Genomic DNA, 14662 nt, shown 5'->3' with positions numbered 1-14662 from the left:
TATATACATACACTACTTTTAAAAATAAATACATACGTACATACAAATAAATTATGAATATATTTATTTACTAATCTTATTTATTTATTTATTTATTTTATTAATATTTAAAATATTTGCACAATAACATTTTTTTATTCATTTTTTTATGAGTACATAATTATATTCATATTATACAGAAATATTTATATTTGAATATCATAATATTTACAAATACATATCTCATTATGACAAAAAAATAAATAAAAGAGGGGAGATTTGATTCTTTAGAGTTATGATATGTTAACCCAAAAAAAAATTTTTTTAAATTATTCTTGTTCTATTGAGTACAAAAAAGTTTAATGCAGCTTGAGGGAATACTTTGTACCCTCAAAGACTGCATGGAGGCTTATGATTGTGTACTAAAAATATAAATCTTTTTTGTACATAATTAATTTTTATAATGACCTACAAACATGGTAAAAAAAGAGTTAAATTTCTCCTAAAGGTATTAGGCTAAAAGGATGGAACCCAAAAGAACACTTTGAGGAGTTGGATTTCTCTTCAGTGGGAACTATATTGGTGGAAATGGATTGGTTAGATTTAGAGTGTAAAGGTGTCATCTAGTTGAAAGAAAACCAAACTAGATGTCCCTTCACTAATGTCACATGTCAGGAGCTTTAGTTTAACGTGTGGGAATCAACTTCCTACCTTTTTAGTTGACAAGACTTGAGGTGATACAAATACCTAAAGATATTTTGGAAAGAGCAGTAAACCAAATGTCAGACTAAAAGCATTGGACAATAGATTTTCTCTTCATCATGGTTTTACACTATAAAAAGGAACTCAAGCCACCTCTGTAAATCATCCTTCACTCTCACTTTTCACTTTCACCTTGATCAACTTCTTCTTCACAACCCTTTTCATCCTTTACTTTCACCTTCATCCTCTTCTGAGAGTTTCTTTTCTAAACACCTTCACCCTCACCTTCACCTTTTTTCTAGACCTTTCTTATTCCTAAAGCTGAGACGCTAAAAAACCCATTTTTTTTTCTACCCAAATTTTCTTTCATTGTTCTTTATTTCATTCATCACCTTCACGAGTAAAAACTGGCGTTTTGGTGTTCCACCAAAACACTCGACAACCATTAACCAACCTTGTCCACTTTAAACAAAGCTCATTCATCCTCTTGTGACATTAGTGGAGGTCTCAACACTTGTTCTCCACCTCTATTTCTCACCATCAGTTCTTGTATTACTTATTTGCCATTAATAGAAGTGTTTTTCCTCACAAGTTTACTTACCCCGAATCTCTCATCTTAACTATTATTTTTCACTTAATCTATTTTTCACGAAACTCACCTGAATCACCACCAAACCGTTCGGTACCCGACCAACCGAACAGATTCAATGCAAAATTATCTTAATTATTTATTTGATCAATTGGTACAGTTAATAAAAATAATTTTTTGTATTTTATTATTTTAAATTAATTAATTACTAAAATATTAGACCGATTCAATTGGTCAATTAACTAAGCGTCTTTATTTAAGTAGTTTTCTTTGATATATTGAGTTCAAGCTTAATTAGATATGGATGATTTAATTTCAAAAAATCCTAATTATTTGTTAAGTTATTACTTTGTGAAGAACTTTTAAAAGAATTATTGTGTATTTGCAGCATATAGGGAAGAAAAATCAGAATCAAATGTTGGATTAGACGGATTGGTTGAACAAAGTAATATGTCGGGCGTGGGAGGAAGTGTTGATAGACGTTGTTGGAGTTCTTGCTGCTTCTGGTCAGGGTGTATATGTTGCGACCTCTTGTCTTTCTTTAATCCACTACCTGCGGGTAATTAAAGAAGAATGTGTTGTTAGAAATAATATATGTTTCGCTAAAATAAGATGTAGACAATAAAACTCTAAATACAAACTCAGTCTTCTTTTGATCGTGTGATAGCCATGTCTCTTGACTCATTTTAGTCTAAAATAAAAAAAATTAAAAAAAGTAGTAAATTAAAATAAAAAATGAAATATAAATTAAAGAAAAAATTGAATAGATCAAATCCATTTATTTTTTTTTTAATTTTTTATGGTGAACATAGAGAATTTCATTAATTAGAAATTTAGAAGTCCAACTTTTTAAGAGTATAAAAAAAGGGAAGATCTTAGAATAAGATTCTAAGTTGTTTATTTAGGTGGATATTCCTATAATGACATCTTTACATGAAGATAGTATTATACACTATTAAATAAGTTGATATATTTGACTAAATATGTTTGATTAATCATTTAAAAATTTATAATATTATTTTCATATAAAGATGTCATTATGTGAGTATTTTCCGTTTATTTATCTTAAAATGTATGAAAAGTTTTTTTTACTACATTCTTGATATATGATACACATCACTCAAAGACTTTAAAAAAGAATTCAAACTAATAGATATATTTTGTTCTAAATATGAACATGCTCAATAAGTTGAAATGTTTGAAAATACCTAAATAAATTTTTCTCGTATAATGAAATTAAAGTAGCAAGATTAGAAAGTTAAAACGTTTAATAAATCTTACTTTATTTACGTAAAAATCATATAATGAAAGTAATACGATTAGAATTTAGCCACCCTAAAATTATTACCAGATACAATTTTTCCGTTTTGTCAAACGACTTCTAAGCTCAAAATGGTTAAGTATTAATTAATTGGAATATTAGTATGAGAAGTAATTTTTTTTATTTTGACTTAAATAAAGTAGGAATTATAGATTGAAGAAGTATTTCTATCAGTAATATTTTTATTTTTATTTTTTAAAAAAATTAGTAGATATTTAAAGCATAATTTGAATCATCTTTGGGTTTCTACTCGCCTCAACTTGATTAAGTTGAGTTAATAATAGAATATGTGATAAAAAAATTTTTAATTTTGTTCTTAAACCATCATAATTGAATAATGACAAGCTAGGTCTCGGCAATTTAAATCTTCATGTCATCTCTAGTTTTTGATTTGTGTAAAAGCAAAACTTTACTTATATTTATTTAACAAAAAAAGGTAAAAACGATAATATTGCTTACTTTTTATTTTTTTTAACGTATAAATAAAACAATTCAAAATAGCTTTTTATTAAAAAAAGGAAAAAAATTAACTCTCAATATTTTCATGTATTATATATTAAATGAATTAAATTTAATAAATAGTTGGATAAAAATTATATTATATAATGATATTTTTAACAAAAATAATTATTTAATAGTTTTAATTTTTTTTAATGAAACAATCTATCTATTTGTCGAGTAATATGAAATAAATATAATTTTTTATATTTTATATGTTATAAATAAAAATAATGAAAATTCACGCAAAGAAATAATATGCAAACCAATATTATATGGATATGTCCTAAAACCAAATACTTTATATGTATGTCCAGATTTAGAGTCTATTTTATATAAATCGAAACTATTAAACTTGATTTAGGGTCATTAAGACTTCTAAATTTTTAAAAGTTATTAATTAATTATTTACGATTTATTATATTTATTTAAAACTGTATTTCGGAGATTTTTATATAAAAGTTGAGTAAACTCTTATTTTTTATTTAGAGTTCTTATAATTGAAAAAAATAGTGAATATTTTATATGTCTTAATTTTAAATATTTATATTTTTAACCTTATTTTATAAATAAAGGAGAATTAATTTATTTGCCTCCAATTTTTATTTAATTAGCATTTAATCAAAATTAATTTATAAATTTGTAATTAAAAAGTATTTTAAAGGTGGATATTTTATATTTAATTTAATATAATATCTCTTAATTTTATTAAAATTTAACAAAACTCCAATTTGTCCAAAAATCCCTAATTTCACATTTTTTCCAAATTAAACCCTAATCCTAAAATCAAACACACAAAACCCTAACCCCTTTTAACCTAAACCACCGCCAATGTTTCCCTTCTCTGACCAAACCCTAGCCGCCACACTCATTTTTAATTTTCCTAATCTAACCTGCAGAAGGAAGAAACAAAAGAAAGGGAAAGAAAGAAGAAGGGGGGCACGGGAGGAAGGGAGAGCTGAGAGGATGAGGGGGAAGGAAAGGGGACGGCGCCGGCGGACTGGGAGCCACCGTCGCCATCGAGTCATTTAGAAAGAAAGAGAGAGGCCGCGACTGGAAGGAGAGAGAGAAGATGCCTCGTGTCTTGCTGCCGCCGCTGTCGCCCTCATCCCGGATCGCCATCATCGCCGGTGTTGGGAGAGGAGTTGTCGCACCACTGTAGCACCGCCGTCGCTGTTGGGTCGCCGTGCTGTCATCTGAGAGCAACGAGCATGCGCGAGGAAGGAGAAGCCCTGCCCTCGCGTCCGTCGTTGTCTCCGCGGGTCCCCGTCGCCGCCGTCCTCCTCGCCATGAAGCCAGCGCCGCCATCGTCATCATCATGAACTGCTGTTGCGTGACGTCGCCACCGCCTCTGAGTCCGTCACTGTCAAGCAGAGTGCACACAGAGGAGAAGCCGTTCAAGCCACTGCCAAGTCACCGTCGATGAAGCTTCAGCCACTGCCGCCGATTGTCACTGAGGAACAACCGCTGTACCTCTGGTCGCCGAAAACCGCCGCTGGAGCCGCCACCTTCTTGGTAAACTCTAGCCCTGTTCTGGTTTTCTCTTTTTGTCGGTCAAAATATTGGTTACTATAAGAGTTGTTGCTGAGGTTGTTTTGTGCCAGGAATTGTTTATCGCGAGTTGCTCTGTCGTACGCCACTGTCGGAGCTACCATTCCACTACTGCCGCCTTTGCTCTGAGCCGTTGATTGTAGCGAGTATTGTTGTCATTGCGGCTGCTCGGTTTAGTCGTTCCTCTTTAGTACGGTAAGCTATTCCTTATTTCAATTTCGAACATTGTCAGTCGCTATTCTATTATATGTTGTTAAGATTCTACGACGTTAATGCTTTAGGATCGAGATCCGGTTGCTGCACGTTGGCGAATTTAAGTCACTGCTGTGGGTGCGGACATCGTGGAGCTGTGGTTGCGGCTGTTACCAATGTCGGACCCAGAGGAAAAGAGTTCCGGTGACATGTTTGGTCTATAGTTTCGACTTATTGAGGTAGGGTTTTCTAAAAATCTATTTTATATTACAGAGTTGTTATAAATAGATATTGATGCAAAAAGATATATTTCTGTGATTATACTTGTCCTGTGGATGGGATGGTTTGTTAGACTGAATTGTTGGTTGCTTGATTGCTTGAGTGGTATACGGTTGTTGATAAGAAAGTGATTTGAAGCGGTTTGATTTTGAGTTAGTCTGATTTTATATGATTTAATATTTGAGCTGCTTTGATTTTAAAGAGTTTTATTATTGGAATTGGTTCGATTTGAAAATAATTTGACATTGAAACTAGTTGAATTTTGGAAAATGATTGAGATTTGGAAATGGTTAAGAAAATGTTTGAGAAATGTTTGGATGGGACCCGAAAATGGTGGCAGTGTCCGAGTTTTAGAGGAGATGATGCCAAAATTTTAAGTTTTATTTGAAGTAATTACTTAAAAAGGTATGTTTTTAAGCATTATACCTTTTAAGATTGATTTATTTATCAAAGAAAGAATTATGTTTTGAATTGGGATTGTTAATGGACGGGATGGAAAGAAGGATGATGAGGATTTTCTTTGAAATATGGTTTTTGAATGAATTTGGAAATGATAATTTGGATTGATGAATGATTATGATGTTGAGAATGTTGAAATATGATCTTTGAATTATTCATATGACTTATGAATTTGAAATATCTGAGATACGAGGTTCCCTGGATTAAGTGCTGTGGCTTGCCACCACGTGTACCAGGTTGAAAACTCGATACTCTGTTGACCCTACGACGTAAGTGTGACCGGGCACTATATAAATTCCCGGGAATGTTACCCCCATTGAGTAATATTGATTATTTGAGAAAAAGCTATGCATAGAATCTTGGGGATGCACGTCGGGGGATAGTCTAAGGACAATTCAGACTTGTCGGGTTGGCTGGATAACCGACAGATGAGCCTCATCAGCCATAAGACAGGCATGCATCATATGCATTTGTATGCTTTGCTTGGGTTTGAACTTGTTTTGGTTTGCCTAATTGCTAAACTGTTTATAACTGCTACTTGAACTATTTGCTGTAACTGCTGCCTACTTTTGCTTTCCTTGTTTGTCTTGCCTGTGTTTGTCCTGGCATGCTACATTTGAGAATAAACTTTGGTGCTGAGTTAATGATTGTGTTGTTTGATTGCGTGGTTAGTTTCTGATTGAGATTCTCTTATAAGAAAGGAAAGGTTTCGAATTTTTTGAAAAATTAGACATTGTTTCTTCGAAAAGGTTTTGAACGACTACCTATTGGTTTTCAAAAGATTCATGAGGCAATGATAATCACTGAACTTGAAAACAGTTTTCTTATTAAATATCTTCTTATTACAACTTTGAAACTCCGTGGTGAGACCGTGTGGTTAGGTTTTCATCCCCTACAGCTTTACCTTTTCAGGAACCGGATGAAGAAGCATTAAGAAGAGTTAAACTACGTTTGGTTTTATATGTTGTTGTATTAATTGGATTATTTTCTTCCCTCGTCTTTGTTGTCACAACTTTGTAAGAGGGATAGGAGTTGTATGTTTTATATGTATATTATATTATAAGATATTATGTAAGGAGTCTTGTATATGAATCTATGCCTGCTTGTATTTTTTTTAAGATAAAGTATTTATTTTCCGGTTTTCAAAGAACGCAGCAATACAGTGTCGAGTCACAGGCTCCTATTTTAATATTTTGTATGTAAAATAGTCACAATACTTCTTGCTATCAGAATGGCGCAGCCGGAAGCGTGACATTCTGGTAATGAGGGTGTTACATTATGGTATCAGAGCAGTTCATCCTGATTAGAGCCTTGGGAATGGACTGACTATGCTTCATTGCATACTCTGAGTGTTTGTCATGTTGTAAGTTTTGTTTAGATAACAAGAATTAGAGTTTTATGAACATGACTGTTTATTGATTAATGCTGTTAGCTTATTGTTGCATAACTACTAATGTTAAGTCTGGCCAACTTAATGTTAAAAGTTATGTCTACGAAAAAGTTAATGGGTTATCATAGATAAAGTAAGATTGATAAGTGATACGATTCATGGGCTTTGAGAGCGTTAGCAATTAATTTTGAAGTTAATTCCGTATCCACGTATAATCCTTTAATCGTGCCTAGTGTTACCTCCTTCTCTATCAATTGCATTGGAATTCCTTATTCATTATTTCCTTCATGAAATGTAACTGATTTAACTGCCAACCTTATCTTACCATTCATATATTGTCTTTGCTTGGTTTTGTATTCGATTGTTGCTTGAAACTTTTGAGGTATTTACCCTTATCACTGTTAATAGCCATCTTTATAAATTCTATACTCCTTAACTTGATCTTGGATTTGTTCTGGTGCCACAAATGATTCACAAATCACTGGAAACATTAATGATTGATTCTAGCTACCCTCACTTGTGAGCTTTATATTTCTTTCTAACTGGATAGTGTCAACGGATGCGCTGTGAATCGTGCCATGTTATCTGACGTATCATTTATTTCTCTTTTCTTCATTTTGGAATCACTTGCTTGACTACATTTTGAAAAGTAATTTAAATTTTCTTACGCATAATCTAATTGATCGGTTCTTAGTTTTCTCTTTGATTCTTACAATGTGGTCATCGATTTAAAATTCCTTTACATGAGCTAGAAAGCCCTTGAAGTGACTCGAACCTGCACCGTTGCGATGTACAATAATTTATTTAATCCTCTCGGAAATTTTGTTTCAGACCTTTCCAAAGAAGTTTTGATTTGATTTGTTTTCTATTTTAATGTATTCCTGTAAGTTTGCTTGAATCTTTTGAAATATCTCTCCTAAGAAGTACATGCACAACCCTTTAATTTTAAGCGATTTTAACTCTGAGAGTTATTGTTGTAGTGAACTAATTACGCGATTTGATCCTTCTTTTCTATGTTCTGTATTTTATTTGTATCTTGCTCTGTTGTAATACTGTGTCTTATAGCATTCTTTTTGAATTTTTACTTAGGATCTTTTAAAGGAATTTCACTTTTATTCTTCTCTATCTGATTATACCCACAACTATTCTTTAAAAGTCAACAAGATTGCCCTTAATTTTTCACGCACTTTCTTATGTGGATTTTGAAAGCTTTCATGTGGGTTGAATACAACTTAAAATTTTTCAACCATACTACAGTCTTCTATGCAAATTCTTACTTGATTATATACTTGAGTATCTTTCAAGATTTTGCATTTTCTCTAATTAAAATTAACAAGCTTTTTATACCTTATTTTGACTCGAACTTATCTTGGCATAATGTAACATTTATGTTTCTAAAATTTCTTTTGAAAAATGTTTGTCTCGTATCTTCCTTAAAGAAGGTGGAATGATTTTCTTAGTTATGTCCATTATTAATGGATATCCTAATTAAGTGTGTTCCATGTTATCCGTTTAATATCTTATAAACATTGTCTTGAATTATGTTATCTTCTCTTTTGCAAACTTTGTATGTCCTTTATTCGGCCTAAATTTGTTTCAACTAGATATGTTAACTTTTCTTATGATTCCTATTGAAATTCTTTGATTCGGATCTCTTAGGAAAAATGTAAATTGACTCTCCTTCTGGAATATTTCACTGTTATTGTGCATTCCTATTAAATTGTGACTCTATTCATCCTTTTGACTTCATGCGAACGTTGCCCTTGTCATTTGATTTGCTCTTCCTTGGTATTTTATCCCTCTAAGTAAACTCGAATTCTTCAGTGTCATGTGCGACCCCTAGACATGGGTAACAATATGCTAGTTTTTTTAGTACACAGCTTGTTAATGCAGGAAGTAAATTTGGTGGGTTTGAAAATGTTGCAGGTTATGGCGTTTGATTTTGCATTGATATGTTTGAGCACGTGTCAAGTTGCTAAGTTTTCAAACTAAGATCGATTGTTTAGATTGCCGCATAACAATGAATGAGTTTAAAACCTTGATTGAGATTGAACTAGACTTGGAATACTGGGGATTGGTTATGGCTTCCACTTCTTGAAACTCTCACATTCCGTTTTTAAACTTGGAAAATGTTTTGATGAAGTATAACTGGATTTTTCTTTTGACTATATGCCAGTTTTATACATGCGTTTGGTTAGTGAATCGCTTAAATATTTTTACTCATACCTTTTCAAACTTTACATAATCTCTTACAACCTGAAATTGTATTCAAGTAAGGTCACATCTATGTTTTCATTTTTTTATAAATATGTTGTTGTATACTTTTCCTTTGGAATGTAAAATGATTTTCTTAAGTTCCGATTCTTGTAAACGATGCATTCAAAAGAGTTTCATTCATACTCGAATCTTGTGAATTGTCTTTAGCCTTAGATTTTCTTTTCTATAAATCTCATACTCCTTGACTCAGCTTGAATTTGTTTCAGATCGTTGTATTGTTTTCTAATCCTCAAGGTTGTCTCTTAAATTCTTGTGAACGTCGTCCTTGTCACCTGACCTTATCTCATGTCTTGTAATCTTCTAAATAACTCGGGGATTGCTTTAGAGTCACGTATGACCTTTGGGCATAGTGAATGAAACGTTAGTCTCCTTAGAATGCTGCTCGTGAGCGTGAAAAGATGAAGCAGTAAGTGTGTGACGTTATGAGGGGTTGTGGTAGTTTTGTTTCCATGTGAAAATTTGTGGATGATAGGTTTGTGACCAACTTTTTTTGGGTTGTGAAGTGATTGATGGAGTTGCAAATTGAAGTTCTGAAGTGGATACGACATTGGTGAGCGAACGTTTTACCCGTTGTTTAAATACCAGCTTGCTTTGTAGCCATTTTGCCACATTAGCTATAACTTTGCTTTGTGAACGCCTATCTTGTATCTTCTGCCTTATACCATACTTTACCCTTATATTTAAATCTTATAGTTATTCAGTATTTGAACATCTATATATATAAAAATGTTAAACTTTCTTGCTTATCTAAAACGCATTTAGAAAGTAAAGTACTGTTGCTTCAGACCCATGTGACATTCTTGTTTTAAACCACCTTGTAACTTTTGCTTCAGACCACACTTTTCCCTTACACCTAAGTTTTAAAAATTATTCGATATTTGAAAAATTAATACATATATCTGCCAAGATCTCTGCTTTTTTAAAGTATTCAAAACTATTTTAGAATGTTGTGTATTAAGTTAATTTTCGAGGACGAAAATGTTTATAAGTGGGGTAGGATGTAAGACCTCTAAATTTTTAAAAGTTATTAATTAATTATTTACGATGCATTATATTTATTTAAGATTGTATTTCGGAGATTTTTATATAAAAGTTGAGTAAACTCTTATTTTTGATTTAGAGTTCTTATAATTGAAAAAAATAGTGAATATTTTATATGCCTTAATTTTAAATATTTATATTTTTAACCTTATTTTATAAATGAAGAAGAATTAATTTATTTGTCTCCAATTTTTATTTAATTAGCATTTAATCGAAATTAATTTATAAATTTGTAATTGAAAGGTATTTTAAAGATGGATATTTTATATTTAATTTAATATAATATCTCTTAATTTTATTAAAATTTAACAAAACTCCAATTTGCCCAAAAATCCCTAATTTCACATTTTCCCCAAATTAAACCCTAATCCTAAAATCAAACACACAAAACCCTAACCTCTTTTAACCTAACCCTAACCACCACCAATGTTTCCCTTCTCTGACCAAACCCTAGCTGCCACATTCATTTTTAATTTTCCTAATCTAACCTGCAGAAGGAAGAAACAAAAGAAAGGGAAAGAAAGAAGAAGGGGGGCATGGGAGGAAGGGAAAGCTGAGAGGATGAGGGGGAAGGGAAGGGGACGGCGCCGGCGGGGCTGGGAGCCACTGTCGCCGTCGAGTCATTTAGAAAGAGAGAGAGAGAGGCCACGACTGAAAGGAGAGAGAGAAGCTGCCTCGTGTCTTGCTGCCGCCGCTGTCACCCTCATCCCGAATTGCCATCATTGCTGGTATTGGGAGAGGAGTCGTCGTACCACTGTAGCGCCGCCGCCTCTGTTGGGTCGGCGTGCTGTCGTCTGAGAGCAGAGAGCGTGCGCGAGGAAGGAGAAGCCCTGCCCTCGCGTCCGTCGTTGTCTCCGCGGGTCCCCGTTGCCGCCGTCCTCCTCGCCATGAAGCTGGTGCAGAATTTATAGTCCACAAACTAACTGGTAAGTGCACCGGATCGTACCAAGTAATACCTCAGGTGAGTGAGGGTCGATCCCACGAGGATTGATGGATCAAGCAACAATGGTTGAGTGATTGGCTTAGTCATACAAGCATAAAAGAGTGTTTTGGTATTCAAAAGCATTAAACAGTAATTCAGAAATTAAACAGCAAGCAGTAAATTGATGAGAATAAGATATGGAGAAATAGTTAAGGCTTCAGAGATATTTATTTTCCAGATTGATTTTTCTTACTAACTATTTTAATCATGCAAGATTCAATTCATGGCAAACTATATATGACTAAGCCCTAATTCCTTAGACCTTCTTAGTCTACTCTAACTTTCATCAACTGCCAATTCCTTGGTCACTTAATTCCAATTAGAGGATGAAGTTCAATTCTAGTTTATATGCCACAGAAACTCTAATTACCCAAATATAAAAGGATTATATGTCACGTATCCCGTTAAGTCCAGATAATTAGAAGTTTAGGAGAAATTATTTTCAAGCTGTTGTTCAAGTAAAGAGCTTTTCCAAGTTATATAAGAACTCAATTAGAACAAGGGTCATACTTCCGTTCCACCCAAATTCATAAGATAAAGAACGAAAACATTTCTTGAAATAGAAATCAATACATGAATTAAAATAGAAAAATAATAGTATCAGTCCATACAATAGATAGAGCTCCTAACCTTAACAGTGGAAGTTTAGTTGCTCATGGTTCAGAGAGAAAACTAGGATTCGTAAAAAACTGTAAAGTGCAGAATGAGGTAGAAGAGAAGAGAGGAGCCCGAAGGGCTGATTCTTTTCCCTTTTATATCTAATCCTAATTAATGTAAAATATATTTCCTAAAAACTAAATAATATCTTTTCCTAATTATAAAAATAATAAAAGTTTAATAAAAAATAAATTAGATTCTCGTGAAGCCTTTGTTGGAGTGAATGGGGACCATTGGATTCATTAAGCTCCACGCTGAATGATGAGCGGATAATTTATACGCTTTTTGGCATTGTTTTTAGGTAGTTTTTAGTAGGATCTAGCTACTTTTTAGTATATTTTTATTAGTTTTCAAGCAAAATTCACATTTCTGGACATCACTATGAATTTGAGTATTTTTCTGTGATTTCAGACATTTTCTGGCTGAAATTGAGGGACCTAAGCAAAAATCTGATTCAGAGGGTGAAAAAAGACTGCAGATGCTGTTGGATTCTGACCTCCCTACACTCGAAATAGATTTTCTGGAGCTACAGAAACCCAATTGATGCGCTTTCAATTGTGTTGGAAAGTAGACATCCTGTGCTTTCCATCAATATATAATAGTCTATACTTTGCCCGAGTTTTGACAAAGCAACCTGGCGTTTAAACGCCAACTTCCTGCCCTATTCTGGCGTTAAACGCCAGAACTGAGTTACAAGCTGGAGTTAAACGCCTAAACTGGTACCAAAGCTGGCGTTTAACTCCAAGAAAAGTCTCTACACATGAAAGCTTCAATGCTCAGCCCAAGCACACATCAAGTGGGCTCGGAAGTGGATTTCTGCATCATTTACTTATTTTCTGTAACCCTAGCTACTAGTTTAGTATAAAAACTACTTTTAGTTATATATCTTTAGATCGTATATCTTTAGATCATTTTTGAGATTATCTTTGTATCACTTTTGATCTCTTGATCACGTTTAGGGGGCTGGCCATTCGGCCATGCCTGGACCTTGTTCTTATGTATTTTCAACGGTGGAGTTTCTACACCCCATAGATTAAGGTGTGGAGCTCTACTGTTCCTCACGAATTAATGCAAAGTACTATTGTTTTTCTATTCAATTCAAGCTTATTCTTATTCTAAGATATTCATTCACACCCAAGAACATGATGAATGTGATGATTATGTGACGCTCATCACCATTCTCACTTATGAACGCGTGCCTGACAACCACTTCCGTTCTACATGAAAACAAGCTTGAATGCATATCTCTTGGATCTCTCTTCAACGATTCACATTGTCTCTCCTGACAACAGAGCATCTGAATCCGAGATTAGAATCTTTGTGGTATAGGCTAGAATCAATTGGCAGCATTCCTGAGATCCGGAAAGTCTAAACCTTATCTGTGGTATTCCAAGTAGGATCTGGGAAGGGATGACTGTGACGAGCTTCAAACTCACGACTGTGGGGCGCAGTGATAGTACGCAAAAGGATCATTGGATCTTATTCCGACACGATCGAGAACCAACAGCTGATTAGCCATGCGGTAGCTGTGCCTGGTATTTTTCATCCGAGACGAGAAATCCGACAGTTGATTAGTCGTACAGAAACCGTAGAGGACCATTTTCACTGAGAGGATGGGAGGTAGCCATTGACAATGGTGATACCCAACATACAACTTGCCATGGAAAGGAGTATGAATGATTGAATGGAGGCAGTAGGAAAGCAGAGATTCAGAAGGAACAAAGCATCTCCATACGCTTATCTGAAATTCTCACCAATGAATTACATAAGTATCTCTATTTTATTTTATTTTCTATTTATCTTTTAATTACCAAAACTTCATAACCATTTGAATCTGCCTGACTGAGATTTACAAGGATGACCATAGATTGCTTCAAGCCGACAATCTCTGTGGGATCGACCCTTACTCATGTAAGGTTTATTACTTGGACGACCCAGTGCACTTGCTAGTTAGTTGTGCGGAGTTGTGAAAAAGAATTGAGATTATGATTGTGCGTACCAAGCTTTTGGGCGCCAGGGATCATAATTTCGTGCACCAAGTTTTTGGCGTCGTTGTCGGGGATTGTTTGAGTTTGGACAACTGACGGTTCATCTTGTTGCTCAGATTAGGTAATTTTATTTTATTTTTAAGCTTTTTTTTCATTTATGTTGGAAAAATTTTCAAAAAATATATATATAAAATAAATAAATTATTCTATGTCTTCAGAATTTTTAAGAATGAATTCTAGAGTTTCATGATGATCTGTTGAAGTTTGGCTGGCTGTGAAGCCATGTCTAATCTTTTGGACCGAGGTTTCAACTTATCATCACAAGAGCTTGTTGATTTCTATCAATCTTGCTGTTAAATGTAATGATCTGCTAAAGCTTGGCTGGCCATTGGCCATGTCTAGTGTTTTGGACCGAAGCTTTCACTGAAAGCTTGGCTGGCTAGTAAGCCATGTCTAATTCCTGGACTGGAGTTTTAGACTAACGTTGCATGATTCCTGGAATTCTCATTAAGAATTTTGAATTTCCTTATTTTCTTTTTCAAACTTAATTTTCGAAAAATACCAAAAAAGTTAATAAAATCATAAAACCAAAAATAATTTGTGTTCCTTGTTTGAGTCTAATGTCAAATTTTAAGTTTGGTGTCAATTGCATCTTCTTAATTTCCTAAAAATTTTCAAAACTCATGCATGGTGTTCTTCATGATCTTCAAGTTGTTCTTGATGATCTTCTTTGTTTGATCTTTGCATTTTCATGTTT

The sequence above is a fragment of the Arachis hypogaea genome, chromosome 19 (assembly GCF_003086295.3).
Source record: "Arachis hypogaea cultivar Tifrunner chromosome 19, arahy.Tifrunner.gnm2.J5K5, whole genome shotgun sequence".
Lineage (NCBI taxonomy): Eukaryota > Viridiplantae > Streptophyta > Magnoliopsida > Fabales > Fabaceae > Arachis > Arachis hypogaea.
The sequence above is the reverse complement of the archived record's forward strand: the minus strand, read 5'-3'. Positions refer to the sequence as shown.